Genomic DNA, 15,876 nt, shown 5'->3' with positions numbered 1-15,876 from the left:
AAATAAAATCACATGCAAAAGTCCTCAATAAGCAAAGTGACTGAAACAGATCTGTATGCCACAACTTTTAAATTATATGCAGCTACTTAATACAAGGGTTGGGTTTGATGGTCGGTTCAGGGGAATTTTTTGGGGGTATGGGTCTATGTCCTAGCAGAGAGGTAAGAAAATAGCTATACGGAAACTAAGCAATTTATATTTGTAAAGTAACTTGACCCTGAGTACCAAAGCAGAAAGAATAATTCTTGTGATTACTGAACTGAACAAATCAGGACACCAAGGATATTGTAGAGGATAAATATACATGAAAGTAATTTTTTTTATTGTCAGTCTGTTTTCACAAAACAACTTCCACTAGGGAAACATTTTCATTGTGGTTGACTTCTTTTAGCTGATGAAAGGAAGGTTATGTCATTTCCTATCAGGCTATCAGACAGAGTACAGAAATGTTACAGGAAGACTTTCTCTCCCTCTGAAGCCTGAGTTGCACAAATCTTCAAGGTTTCCACTCCAGCCTGTTTCTGAAGCTTTCCAAAGCTCTGCTGATCAGGTTTGATGTATGCATCCAATGTTAAGTTTTCCATCTAATGATGAAGTACAGTTAAATCTCTCAAATACACACTAGCCACAGGGATATGCTACAAATTAGCAATGTCCTCTTACTGACAGGATAGATGATATTTGGCTGGATACAGATTTTTTTTTTACGATACATCATCCATTAAAGGTAACCTAATTTTCTACCCTCATATTGTAGGGCATTCCCACTAGTAGTCATATAACTGGCTATTCTAGACCAGCAACAAAACCACCAAGAAGGATGAAATCATACCTGCTTAGGAGGTAGAACATTCATGTCAGGGACTATTTTTCACCACAGCCACAATTAGGATCTCCAAGTACTACAAACTTTTCCTATCACTGTGGCATAAGTTGAATTACTCAATTTAAGAACTTAATGTAAAAAACTTTTTAAATTATCCATATGGTTTCCTAAGGAAATTCAGTTTCTTTTATCCCATTATCTGCCTGCTCACTCTTTAAGTCTCTTGGCTGATTCTAGCCAAATTTTAAGAGGGATGAAAACCCTTCAAAATCATTATGCTCCTACAAATTTAACAAAAATCAGTTGCTGGGAAGCATCACTCAGTAATGCCTCCACAGGGCAAAGGAGGACCTACAGCACCTCTCGTTAAGCCCTGCTTGGCAGCTGCCAGCTACAAGGCAGCGTCACCAGGCGCTGCGTCTGCCACCTCTGCTACAAGGGACAGGCTTTAAGGATGTGTCTGGGAGGAGTTTTTGCTCTGCTCCAGACAGGATGTCACCAAGGGGCAACACACAGGCCAGCAGACAATTAATGAAGTCAAGCTTCATTACTTTTGATGCTCAGAAACTCAACTGTTATACCTTATGATTGCTATTACATTTACCTCTTGTGCATTTGTTTTTTCACTAAAGAGCCCTTTAGCCGTTAATACACAGCATCATTGAAAGAGGGAGTCAGTAAGTCCTTACATACAGATTTTGACAGGCTTAAAAACCTCATCCTGCACTGAATAATGGGGTGATGAGATTGAGACAAGGTTTCTTCCCCAATATTTCCAGCAGCTGGCAAAACAGAGTGCACTGGAAATCTCTCAGAAGCAAAGCCAGGATTTGCTTGATGGTGTTAAGATGCACATGTACAAAATCACAGAATCACAGAATGTTAGGGATTGGAAGGGACCTTGAAAGATCATCTAGTCCAATCTACCTGCCGGAGCAGGAACACCTAGATGAGGTTACACAGGAAGGCATCCAGGTGGGTTTTGAATGTCTCCAGAGAAGGAGACTCCACACCCCCCCTGGGCAGCCTGTTCCAGTGTTCTGTTACCCTCACTGAGAAGAAGTTTCTTCTCAAATTTAAGTGGAACCTTTTGTATTCCAATTTGAACCCATTACCCCTTGTCCTATCATTGGCTGTCACCAAGAAGAGCCTGGCTCCATCCTCATGACACTCACCCTTTATATATTTATAAACATTAATAAGATCACCCCTCAGTCTCCTCCAAGCTAAAGAGCCCCAGCTCCCTCAGCCTTTCCTCATAAGGGAGGTGCTCCACTCCCTTAACCGTCTTTGTTGCCCTGCGCTGGACTCTCTCCAGCAGTTCCCTGTCCTTCTCAAACTGAGGAGCCCAGAACTGGGCAGAACCAGAACCAAGGCAAACTCCCCCATTGTCCTGACTTCCTCTGGGGCCTCAGCGGTATGGGGCTCCTCAGGACAGCCTCTGGCAGAGTAGACAGAGACAAAGAAGGCATTCAGTAACTCTGCCTTCTCCATATCTTCTGTCGTCAGGGCAGCCACCTCATTCATCAGTGGGCCTACACTGCCTCTGGTGTTAGTTTTATCTGCCACATATTTGAAAAAGATCTTCCTGTTGTCCTTGACCCCTCTTGCCAGGTTTAATTCTAAGGAGGCCTTAGCTTTCCTTTTCCCAAAAGATGTGAAGAAGACAGAGAGATGAATCTTGGGCAGTGGAGTAGAGAGGGAAGCACACTTAATACAGAAAAGCCACATTAAATTTGCAGGCAAACAAGAAATTTGATCTAGAATTCTAAGAAACCTGACACATAAAAAAATTGAATAAAAGCTGTAAAGACACCACATTCCTTTTTTCTGGAAATAGTATATTTTTTCACAAAGTGAATAATATGTAAGGCCACGAACAGCTTCTATGCATTTATAAGCTTTACCTACCAGGTAAAAATTAAGTCCAAGGACTCATATGCTTGAAATATTCGAAAAATCACACACAGAAATGTCAAGGTCCATCACTGGTCCTAGAGAAGGGCCTGTGGCACATGGACAGTACTGAGGAAGTAATAGGGAGAAGCTTTGTACTAAGGATGGCACCAAGGAAAGAAAAAAATATTCCATGTAATCTGAACGAAAAGCACTTTTCCAGTCACAGCTGAGTATTGCAGCCTAATTCTCATCTTACCGAGATCTGCCAAGAGAACACAGGCTGCTTTTCACCAGTGCCATCATGTTATAGAGCACAAAAGAGGCCACCCACACTTCTGCCAGGACACCGCTAACCTAGGGTCCTCAAACAACTCCATGCTGCAAGACATTCCACAAAACAGTAGGCTGTCTTGCTCTTTTTTATTTTATTTTGTTGCCTGTATTTTTATTAATGCAGCATTTTAATAACAGGGTGATGATAGCTCATCATATAGTTTCTGAAAAAGGTCATGGATGGATGAGAAGAAAATGAGCGCCTGTAAAATTCAAATTAAAAAAGAAAAAAAATCTGAACTTGCTGAGGGATTTCTTTCTTTGATTTAATACAACATCTAAACAGATGAAGGAAAAGTCTCATTCTTAAAGGTGTATTTTTGACACTCTCCAAGGACTAGCTGCCTCAAAGCATACACTGCACCAGGCTTCAAGACAATAAAAGAGGTCAAGTGTGCTGTTTTTACAAATGCCATATGCACTTCAGTTTATTTGTATTCTTCCCAACTCAAAAAAATTTATGCCAAAAGGAAAACACTGTGAAGGAGACAAAGAAAGGTAAGATACAGCCCAAACAGCAGGAAGGCTCTGTAAGGCAACAAAGACATCCCAGCACGTGGAGAACTGTCCCCAGCTCTGCATGGCCCAGCAAAATTCATTCCTCAGAGATACAAACTGAAGATGAAAGCAATCAGTCAAAGAGCTGCCAGACTTAGTCATAAAAGTAGAGCGATTTATCAGAAGCCAAGAACTGGAGAAAGTAAAAAAAGAAAGTTTAAAAAAGGAGGAACAAATGACAGTAGGCACATTTTCAGAGCCAAAACGGGCAGCACCTTCTCATATCTGCTAGAACCACATGGATCTACCAAAAGGGTGGTGACAACAATTAGGTTTTGTACAGGGGAGGCTGACACAGCAGCAGGGAGGCCTCTCAGGCCAAGAAGGACAGGGAACTGCTGGAGAGGGTCCAGTGCAGAGCCACAAAGATGGTTAAGGGAGTGAAGCATCTCCCTCATGAGGAAAGGCTGAGGGAGCTGGGGCTCTTTAGCTTGGAGGAGACTGAGGGGCGACCTTATTAATCTTTACAAATATATAAATTGTGAATGTCAAAAGGATGGAGCCAGGATCTTCTCAGTGACAATCAATGGTAGGACAAGGGGCAATGGATGCAAACTGGAACACAGGAGATTCCACTTAAATTTGAGAAGAAACTTCTTCACAATGAGGGTGACAGAACACTGGAACAGGCTGCCCAGGGAGGTTGTGGAGTCTCCTTCCCTGGAGACATTCAAAACCTGCCTGGATGCCTTCCTGTGTAACCTCATCTAGGTGTTCCTGCTCCGGCAGGGGGATTGGACTAGACGATCTTTCGAGGTCCCTTCCAATCCTAAACATTCTGTGATTCTGTGTGATTCAGGGGAGAGGGACCACGACCTTTCCTTCCCTCCCAGCCCAGGCCAGAGCCACAGGAGCTGTAACTCACTCTCCTCAAGCGGCAATTTCTGAAGATTTGGTAACAGTCCCCACAAAATCACCACATCAACCTAATTGCAGACTCAGGACTAAAGAGGTTGAAAGTGAACTGTAAAATCACTGCTGGGAAAAGCACCTCCAGGGAATCTGTTTTTCTTTTCCTTTTGATCAAATGCACATTAGACCAGTAACACATCCGGCAAACAAATATATATATACACCCCCAGTGTAGTACTGCAGCAAGGAAAAAACATAAGGAGGTACTTTTAATATTTTTCATAAAAGGAAAAAAAAAAAATGGTGGGGGAAGATACCCAGATCAGTATCAGAACACAAGTTCATCCAAACAATACATATGCAAAATATTAACTTCATTTTTGTAATTTTCATTTTTCTTTCCTAGGGTTCCAATCCACAGAAGTACATATATGCTTATTTTCTGAATAAAGGCAAATTTTATCAAAGCAAATTTCAAAAATACCAGTAGAGGGCAAAAACCCAAACCTAAAACACTAACTAACAAAACAGCACTACATTTTTATTTTTTTATTCTAGTAAGACATGCAAAAAATCTTTTCTTTTTAAAACACACTTTTAAGTGAGATCAGAGCCTTGTAAGAAAAATAAAGCTCTATCTTAGTGCTTATTACAACAGGTGGAGATGTAATTATTAATTCTAATTTTAAATGTTTGATTTAGCCAGTTTATGTAAAGAGATATCCAGAAGACTCCATCATCCAAAAGACAAAAAAATTATAACAAAAGAGAGTGAAATACATACAAGGGATGTAACAGTTACACTCAATCACTTAGAAAAGACAGGAGAAGGTGAGTGGTAGTGGTAAGTGGCACCAGAGAAGGATGGGAAAGGTGTGAAAAAGCAATTCCTGCAGGTTCCCTCCCGAGGGATGCAAGAGGACTTTTGGCAGGTTTTATATACAGCAGATGCCACAGGCAGCACCAGCAACTTTCCTCGAGGAAGAAAGGTCTTAAATTCTGCTTTTTTAGCCATACACACACACCACTGCAAATCTATACAAATGCTAATGTATTTAAGAGACTGAGCCATCTGCTAGTCTATAGGTCTTTCAGCAAAAACTCCTAATGAAATCTTGTGAAAAAAAGCCCTTTTTATTATGTGAAAAACTTGAGATGAAACATCTATAAGCAAACACATTACATTTTAGCTTTGCACTACTCTGAAAAAAGCAGAAACTACTTTGCAAGTAAATTGAACATAAAGTCAAAAGAGAGTGTGTCTATTACAAACAGTGAAATACCATGTTACATTAAATTTAGACTGGGTTTATTACGTCTAAGTGAACTATTAAACAACAGTAATATTTAGAAATCCGTTTTCACCAGTGCATTCAAGAAGAGCAGCAGTGTAAGTTTCCAGGTAACTACCTCTCTCTCAAGGAATTCTCAGTCATTTAATCAATAATTCAGTAAAGAGCAAATTAAATCCATCAGCTACAGTTTGATACGGCAGTATCGACTCAAAAGTTTTTAAGCAAGCTGATTATTTCCCACATTCAATTAAAAACAGAATCACCATATACGCAGACCACATGACAAATGTGCTGGAAAACCTAGTCCTGTAATTAAGCAGAGAACTAATTATTTATAAAAACCATTTGCTCATTTACTAGATACAATCCAAACTTCATGGTCCATGAAGCATGATAGTATTCATTTGTATATGCAGGCAATAAAATCTGAGCTCCTACCTGAATTCCAGCTGACACAGGGCCACCTCGAAATTAAAGAAAAAAAAAAGTATTTAAGCAGATAATTCAAATGCATAGACAAAAATGGAAGATTTGTCATTCAAAGCAAAACATGAGAGTGACAATGAAACCAGAAGACAGTCAAAGCAATGTTACTTTAAAAAAGCCTTCATTGTCAACTCACACTTTGACCATGACTAAATCTTGAACTTTAAGGTTTGGTATATTTCCTCTTGGAAGTATAGGCCTCAGCCACATCCTTACATTCAACTCTACCTAAAAAGTGAAATAATTTGCAGGATTAGGTTGTGATAAACTTTCAATCTATTACATAAGGCAAAAACCAAACCACTGATAGACACCATACTCAGGAATTACACGTACCATGTCCTCTTCTCCTTACCTCCTATGCTGCCTGGCCGCAGGTGACTGCTCCCATGCACCTTGCTAAAGAGTCACAGGTTTTAATTTTCATGGCGCTACCGCATCCCTGTGCACCCCTGCTGGAAAATCTGGCTGCTGGCATGAACCACTGCCTCGAACCACCACCTCTGCCCTTGAGAGGGGCTTTGCAGTACAGCAGGAACAGGACGGAAGGCCACGGAAATGAACGGGAGGGGACGGGGTTGATAAATGCAATGGGTTTGTGTGGACAGAAGCAGGGTGGCTGCGGTGCTCTTTTTTCCTCTGGGGTTCAGGATGAAACACAGGACAAGGGGATGGGTTGCTGAGAAAAAAGATCAAGCCAGAGTGATAAGAAAAGAACAGAAAAAACAGTGCTGCTACAGGGGCTTCCTGAGATGCCAGGAGCAAACTGAGCTGGCTCTCCTTGGGAAGGCTTTCTCCTTCCAAGGACATCCAGACTCTCCCCTAACTTCACAGCAGAAATTTCATTAAGAAGTGACAGGATTGCACACCTGTGATCAGTGCTCAGAGCCAGAGCTCAGGACAACTAGTGTGATGCCAGAGGCAAATTGTTCCACATCCCTCAGAGGACACCCTGCACTGCAGACCATAATTTAGAAAATTAATGGTCCTTTTAGCCATTCTACTCCAAAAGAGAGGCACTGAACTGCAACAGGTCTGTAAGGCTTTGCAGCATATGGTCCCCAGCACAACCACATGAGAGTATGACTGGTGAAAATGGAGCCACAGCCTTTTGCTACAAAGATACTAAACAACATTGCGACCTTCAGTCCTAGGCTTTCACATTCCAAAAAACACAGCAAATCTGTTTAATTCCTCAAAACTCCAAAGATTTAAGGATACTCCTTTGCAAAATTATCTTTCAATCCTTGCAGCTGTACAGACAAATCTTTCAAACAGTAAAACTCCACCAGGTTCTCAAATTGAAATTTTAGGATTATCAATCTCCTGTCTGGGTTGTAATTTTAAATGAGGGAACTCCTACTATAACTAATTACGAGAGTCTTTTACTTCTAGGAAGCATTTTTGCCAAATTCAGGTCCCACCTAAAATTTTGCACCCTATGAGCTCAAGGTTGTAAAATTTTAGAGATCAGCTTTTATCGCAGGAGGAAATACTGCCCGAGAATAGTATCTCTTCTTGACTTGGCAGTTTCTGGCAAAGGCACCTTTTGAAGCCACGCTTATGCAGCACAGCTTTGCAAACACTGAGTGCTGCAGCAAGAGACACAGCCGTGTCCCACGGGACAAGGCTCTTCCTCCACAACAGCTCAGGGGAAAAACAACAACAACAAAAAAAAAACCACATGAGAAGGCAAAGAAGGAAGATATTTCCTTCTTCAGGAAAAAAAAAAATATATATATTATTGCGTGGAAGGAAGGAAAAAAAAGATATAATAATATTTCAAAGCTTTTATCACTTCTTTTCTAGCAAGGACTAATTAACACAACTAAAATGCTGACCCACCGCACGCAGAATGCGGCAGAGCCTCCATTTAGTTTTTAACTCTCATGGATAGAGTCACAGAAGACAGTTCCGGGCTGGAAACACAGCTGCTTGCTGGTCCTACAGTGTTGCCATGACTGCAAGAGGAGAAAAGCCGCAGGGGGCCAGGGAGGGAATTCCCTCTGAGTGTCTGAGCACACACTGCAGCCTCCAGTCCCTCCTTCTGTCCCCCACCATCATCTCCACCTCACAGCGTTACTGACCACAGCAGCAGCTTGGGAACAAATGCTGGGATGCTCCAGCTGCACCCAGCTGACATCACAGAATCACAGAATGTTAGGGAATGGAAGGGATCTCAAAAGATCATGTAGTCCAATCCCCCTGCTAGAGCAGGAACGCCTAGGTGAGGCTACACAGGAAAGTGTCCAGGCAGGTTTGAGTATCTCCAGAGAAGGAGACTCCACAGCCTCCCTGGGCAGCCTGTTCCAGTGTCTGTCACCCTCACTAAGAAGAAGTTTCTTCTCAAATTTAAATGGAACCTCCTGTGTTTCAGTTTTTACCCACTGCCCCTTGTCTTATAATTGGTTGTCACAGAGAAGAGCCTGGTTCCATCCTTGTGACACTCACCCTTTATATATTTATAAACATTAATGAGGTCACCCCTCAGTCTCTTCCAAGCTAAAGAGGCCCAGCTCCCTCAGCCTTTCCTCACATGGGAGGTGCTCCACTCCATTAATCATCTTTGTTGCCCTGCACCGGACTCTCTCCAGCAGTTCCCTGTCCTTCTTGAACTGAGGGGCCCAGAACTGGACACAATATTCCAGATGTGGTCTCACCAGGGCAGAGTAGAGGGGAAGGAGAACCTCTCTCGACCTACTAACCACCCACCTTCTAATACACCCCAGGATGCCATTGGCCTTCCTGGCCGCAAGGGCACAGTGCTGGCTCATGGTCATCCTGCTGTCCACCAGGACCCCAGGTCCCTTTCCCCTTCACTGCTCTCTAATAGGCCATTCCCCAACTTAAACTGGAACCTGGGGTTGTTCCTGCCCAGATACGTGTTCCTGTAGTCAAAATTGGTGTGCCGGGTAGGGAATTACCACAATATTGAATTGCCATCCATCTTGGACATTTTAAAGTGCAAAATATGACTCAATTGTTACAGGTTACTCTTTTTTTTTTCTTTTACTTTTTTTTCTTTAAATTGAAGTAGTACGTAAGTTTTCAGGATCTAACATCATATAAAAGTACTGATTTCAAATTAGGAATCATTCTGACAACAGAGTAAGTACCATAAAGTGGGATTTAGTGCTCCCGATGAAAGTTTGGGTTTTCTATAGATACACACAAGGCAAGGAAAAATATCTCAAGAGAAATCTGCAACAAATTGTAAATCACAAAAGCAAATGCAGAATAAAATTCTGGAGGCAGTGTGTATCAAATAAGCAGTATACTATAAAAAAAAATCAATTGAAGCAAAGTCAGTACTTCTGTAATTACTATAGCACAGTAACTGTCATTTTGAAGGATGAAGGTTGATTATTTCAAAGGTTTCTATACAGTACTTCTCTGCCTACTTGAAATGTGGTATTTTTAAACTGCAGTATCAGCCAGCCAAATAAAGGTAGACACCTTCGAGCAATGCACTTAAATGACAGAATATTCATAAAAGATTTAGAAAAAACATCTCAATTCACTGACCTATATATTATAAAGCAAATCACCAGACTGTCTTCTACATGCAACCATGTTGGCAAATTTCAATTATTTCTTATCTTATAATTAAACTACTGGCTTAATACTGTGCATTTCTGTGGTACCTTTCACCCAGGGAGCTTAACGTGCTTTCCAAACATTATTGGCTTTTACAGTTAGTTGGCTTTCGTGATGAGACACTGTATTGCAGACTTCCAGTTTGAGGTTTTATGTTAATTACATAGAAGTAAAAAGGGATCTCAAATCACACAAGGTAAAGTTCATCCAAATAAACTGAGTTTCTGTGAATTCATTAATGAGAAAGCAAACACAGGAAAGAAAGCAAGAAAAACGTGACACAAGATATGCCTTCTTTGGATATTTTGCTGCATTGTTGCTGCCATTTTTTAAATGATATTTCTTAATAATATAAAAAGAACAGGATTTTTAACTCCTCAAAAATCTGTACTAAATAAAGCAGGAAAATTAACGTGTGTTAGTACACTGTTCCATTCCTTCGCATTATAAGATATGAAGAAATGTGTGACATTTCTACATTACACAACCCATACTCCTTTCTGGCAAGGGGATATTGACTCAGCAGTTTAGGGTTTCATTGCTCCAACAGCAATATTAAAACCCAAGTGCTCCAACATGTAAATCATCCAGACTTCTAAAGCAGCTTAAAAGGTTAGAAATCTTGCCAGCTGATAAGGAACCAAGCAACGCACAGAAGTCTTAAAAGTTCATCAAAACCAACCCACAGCAGTAAGTAGCGCAACTTCCACTGCTGGTGCTCAGCCCATGAAGGACAGCAGCTAAGCGCAGAATTCCAAGTTCAGCATGTTGCACTATTAACAAAATAAAATATTTAAACAAACACTTTAAAGTAATGAATAACATATATGTACAACTCACTGCTGCAAAATGAATCATCCTTACAGGACAAAATGAAAATATTTTATAAAATTACAGATTCAGAAAGCACCGAGAATGAATGCTGAAGTGCTGAGGTACCAAGCACAGACTTTTCTGAGATGGTGTGACCTCAATGTTCACATGAGATACGCAGTTCATCTCACCTGAGTCCTGATTAGAGGTTCACATACTTCTACTGAAAAACTACTTGAGCAATGGTTTAGAGAGCTTTCAATATTTTATCAGGGCTGTTTATTTTCTCTTTCCACCTGTAAAGTACAGCACTTCATTCTACTATAGGTTCAACACTATGGGATTCACAAGAAAAGAAAAATTGCAACTAATACCTTTTTTAAACCTCTAAAACCAGACTAAAACAGCTTTTCTGAAAACAAAAGCTACAGTATTTTAAATCCAAGATTTGGAATCTTCTGAGTACAGCCTTTCCTAAGATATAAAATGATAATTTTTTGCATTTCAGATCACAAGACGCCAGATCCGCAAAACAAACAAACAAAAAACCAACAACAGGTAAAAAAGCCTATCCAGCAAAAAACAAAACAAAACACACTAGCAGAGTTATGGATTTTGGAGAAAAATTTCACAGGCAGTGGAGGAGAACATTTCACTTCCAGATTGATATTCCAAAGATACTAGAGAAGGATGGAGACAGAGAGAGAATAATGAGCAGGGTATACGAGACATTCAAAGCTGCATGACGAATAAGCACACGACTAGCCCACCAGTCATCGCGTGATTCTTCAGGCCAAATATACAGAGCTGTCTCCACCTCTCATTCTTCTCTTCCCATCTCCATCTCACTGCCATTAAGTTCCATTATGGCACTCCCTCTATATCCTATAAAGCATGTACACAACGATTTGAAGGGATGGTGGTGGCATTTTATTGGACACATTCAAAGTACTGAAGCTACCATGCCCCAAAGGCAATCAATCCCCAGTGCACCCCTGAATCAATCCACTCCGTCCATTTACAAGACCTTAATGAAGACTTGATATTTCCTCATCTCAACAAAACATTTCATTGTTCAAAAGCCATTTATTTCGAGAATTAGCCTGCTTTCACAATGCTGAGGTCACTATTATGGTTTTGAATGACAGTAGGTAACAACTATTAAGTATTTGGGGTCTGCCTGAAACCTTGTGTGTTCACAAAGCCCCTTCTAATAGTCTATAAATCTGTTACGTGACCCAATTATGTGTATATGTTGACTTAATTCGAGAATAACAGTGTTGGAAAACACAGGTATGAGGGCAGGCAAGAGCAGTGGTGGCTTCCACCAGCTCCTACAAAGCAGCCCCACCTGGCATAAGGAAACCCAACAAGGTCAGCAGATTGGACAGAGATGCTGCTAGGGAAGAAATAAAACTGGCAAGAAGAACAGCAAATCCCAACCTTCTCACTTTTGACATGCTTCGTCCCTATGGCTAAAGATTACACAATGCTTTAAGAAAACAATGCAAAGCCAAGACAGTGATTCTGCACCAGCGTGCGTGCTCCTGATGACGAGTTTCAAGGGGGACAGGGTGTGTGTGCTCAGCCCCACAGGGCTGCCAGGCACGGGACCAGCCCCACAGCTCCCCTGCTCTGCCTTAGGGAAGATGCCACCAGGCAGGAGAGTGGGCAAGGATGGGCTCAAAGCAAGAGAAGGGGCAGCCGTGTAGCAAGGAAGGTAGATTTTGCCATTTTGAACTTTCATATCTGCAGACTTCTATTGCATATTTTACTTTAACTGAAGGCCAGGCAATTTTTTTTTTTCCCTGTGGTTAGGTCAAACATATCAAACAGCTTCAAGTAGTTTACATTAAATCCATTAAATTGCACAGCTGCAAATGATGAGGTTACATGTGGCCTGAAGCAATCATTTAAAAAAAAGATTCTCTTTCAGGTCAAGTGGAAATATATGACTCGTTAAGCCAGGGTAAAAATCAGTTATAGCCTGGAGATGAATTTTCCCTTCTGTCTGAATAAAACTGACATTTGTGTTCCATACTACAGATTCAACAAACAAAAGTTAATTAATTTAGGACACCAATTCTTTTAATGCTTTTGGCAACATCCTAAACCAGTGAATACAAATTTAAGCATTTAGGATGTTCCGAAATCTTAGAAGAGAGTGGCAGCTGAACAACTCAAGACACTTTAAAAATAATACAAGAGCTGGTTCTTGGTCTATACTGTGCTCAGATTGCTATACTTCCACTCATTTGCCAAATGCCATTTGCATCTAGATATTTTCTTTTTTTCCAGTTAAGTGATTCATGTTGTTGCTGCCTCCTTAAATACTTACTGCTGCAAGGATCAGTTCAATTTGATAACCGATGCTCATTTGTTTTTTGTGAATTATACCAACAGCTTGCAGAATGTTTAGAAACACAAATCACCATGCGTATTTTACATACATACATATAAAGAGACAGTGAGAGAGAGAGAGAATATATTAGAAAGACAATAATGTGTCGTAACATTTACCAGTCACTTGCCAGAATCAATTCCTGACGAGATGAGTGGACTAATTTCCCAAGACAGATCATACTGTATCCTGCACGCCTGTAGTCTTACTGCCCTGTGAATAAAGCAGAGCTCGTCTACCAAGCCTGAAGATGGAAAACATCACCTCAAGCTCTAAGCTGGCCTGTAACGAGAGTTTGGTGAACGTGTTTAGTATGGCTGCAGCTGATTCTACTCAAGATCCTTCTGAAATGAGATGCATGAAATCTAGTATTTTGTTGCTTTTTACATTTCACTAACACCTTCAACTTTCATTTAAAGCTTATTCTAACTATTTACATTTTTTTTTTCCAATAATGAAGTAATATGTAAGTTTGGGCTTAAAATTAAGTCCTGCTCTACTATGTTGAATCCTTGAGTTTAATTCTCTCCCCTCCCACAGGCTCCCAGTCTAAAGTTACACAGTGTGAAGTCACCCTTGGCTTCAATCATCTATCTTTAAAAAGGAAAGAGTAGATCATCTTCTTGCTTACTCTCAACCTGCTCTGTAAGAACAGGCTCTTTTTGCACGTGTGACACTGCTCAGCACAGTGAGAGCCTGGCCTTGCTTAAAGCTTCCAAGCAATAACTGTCATGCTAGCACATGTTTCTAACTAAATACATAAGGAGACAGAAGATCAGGACCCTTTAGCCCCACGCTCACTCACAGCATCTACACTACCTACAGAATGAGCTGCAAGGTGGAAAAAGGTGCCCGTGCCAATGAAGCCACCTGTGCGAGCCTGTAGTAAATGTACATCCAGTTCTGTAGGAGCTCATCCGAATCAACCCACTTCTGAAAAACATTCTGACTTACCAAAAAAGAAAAGAAAGGAGAAAAAGGCACAGCACATCAGGGCACGTACTTTTCTCTCTCAGCTAGAAATAAGTGAACCAGCACGCGGCTGCAGCACCTCAGTGACACACGCTGCAACTTCAGTAACCAAATTAGGAGGGCTACGAAGCTTTTGTCAGCAGAACAAAATGACGGATACTCAGCCACCCTCATAGAACCACTAAACTAAATTTAATCAGCAATTATTTCCAAAGCCCTGGGCACAATTTTATAGGATCCCAATACCAGAACATGTTAACTCCCCAGCTCGATGCTAGCACCATCTCCAACAACAAAAACTCTAGGCAGGAACTGATCGGTAGTAGCCCAGGGTTAGGAAAAAAGAAAAATCTCCCATAGGAATGTTTATTTGTCCAAAGGACTTTAACCCAGCGAAGCGTTTGGTGCCAACCCCTGCAGCAGCGCATCAGCCCATGAGGCGACTCACGGCCCTGCTGCTGTTCCCAAAGCAGAGTTTGTGGGACTTCAGGAAGAAAAGAAGCCACAGATAGAGACATAGAAATGCAAAAACACTGATAGTGAATATTCTGTGAAGAAAAATGAGATGGAACAGTTGGAATGGAGCGACTGGAGATATGCATGTGATATGGAATGATCAAGGGAGGCACAGTTTATTAGACCTTTAATAGAAAACAAGCTTTGCAAAAATAATTCAGCAAAAAGGTCAGAATCAGATATGCTTATAAAGGAGAAAATGACAACGCACTGAAAATCATTTTACATTCGCTTTTCTCAAGAACGATACTTGTAGAAACTGTCAGAAAGGAAAAAACTTGGTAAAAATTACTGTGGTTAAGGAAAATGAGGAAGAATACATTACTCACTTGTTCATATGGCTATGAAGCTTACTATAAAAACTTTCTAATAAAGAAAGCAATGCCTTCTTGCAATTACTGTACCACACCAGTGGGTTTTGTCCCTAAGTAAAACAAAGGCCAATATCAAAGACAATATTAACAACACTCAAAGTTTACCAAATGAGGAGCCTCAGACTTGCCAAAAACAAGTGGGAAATTGTGTTAATACTGACTTGAAATGTATTTCTTGCAAATGAAAAAGAACAGAGATGGAACAAAATGCTTAATTCTGCTGGATCCTATAGAAGAGTCTTAAAAGACATGAAAAGGGAAAGAAGCACTGAATTTATTAAAAAAAAGTCAGAAAAGCTGAGTATATTTCAACTGCTTAACAGAGGTGCATAAGAACCTCATTACATTAAGGGGAAGACAGGACTAACTCAGGAAATTACAAGGGTTGGCAAAATTATGATGAATGATGGAATAAAACTGTCAAATACATAAATTCTGACAAAAAAGGTATGAGAGTTCCAAAAGAAAATGAGAGAAGTATCATTACCAATGACAAGCCTAAAATTATGCCAGACAAAAATCACGAAAATAAAGACATACAATTTCTGTGCTTGATAAATTGAAACAGTACCTAATTTACCATAATTTTTAAAAATATGAAATAATGGATGGTGATCAGCTCTGAGAGGAAACTCATCAGCAATTCTGCAGATTTGTGTTAAGACCTATGCCACTCAATATATTCTTAATAGAAATAGGATTAAAAAAAGGTGAATAGTGAGGTGCAAGATTCGTTGACAACATTTAAATTAGTCAGGAAAGTAAAACTATGGGCAGATTGCAAAAAGAAAAAAGGTTACATTTATGGAAGGTCATGCATATGGGAAAAAAATAAATTCTACTGTCATAGGTGAAATTATGGGCTCTGATCTGACCACTGCTACTTAGCATATAATTTCAGAATTATAATCCTGTTTTGTCTGCACAAACAAGAATCCAGTTTACTTCCAGGCC

At 40.4% G+C, this 15,876-nt stretch overlaps 1 protein-coding gene and 1 long non-coding RNA gene across 9 annotated transcripts in view; one reads left to right on the top strand and one right to left on the bottom strand.

Moving 5' to 3' along the window:
- GRIP1 (glutamate receptor interacting protein 1) overlaps positions 1 to 15,876 on the bottom strand; it is a 326,528-nt gene that overhangs the window by 281,247 nt on the left and 29,405 nt on the right. The window lies entirely within an intron of this gene.
- Positions 9,282 to 13,378, top strand: LOC110355654 (uncharacterized). Its single transcript, XR_002408473.2, has 3 exons — positions 9,282 to 9,357; positions 11,168 to 11,217; positions 13,183 to 13,378. It is a non-coding gene; the product is annotated as an uncharacterized LOC110355654 (long non-coding RNA).

The sequence above is a fragment of the Columba livia genome, chromosome 1, assembly GCF_036013475.1.
Source record: "Columba livia isolate bColLiv1 breed racing homer chromosome 1, bColLiv1.pat.W.v2, whole genome shotgun sequence".
Classification (NCBI taxonomy): domain Eukaryota; kingdom Metazoa; phylum Chordata; class Aves; order Columbiformes; family Columbidae; genus Columba; species Columba livia.
Note: the sequence above shows the minus strand (reverse complement) of the source record. Positions and strands in the feature narration are given on the sequence as shown.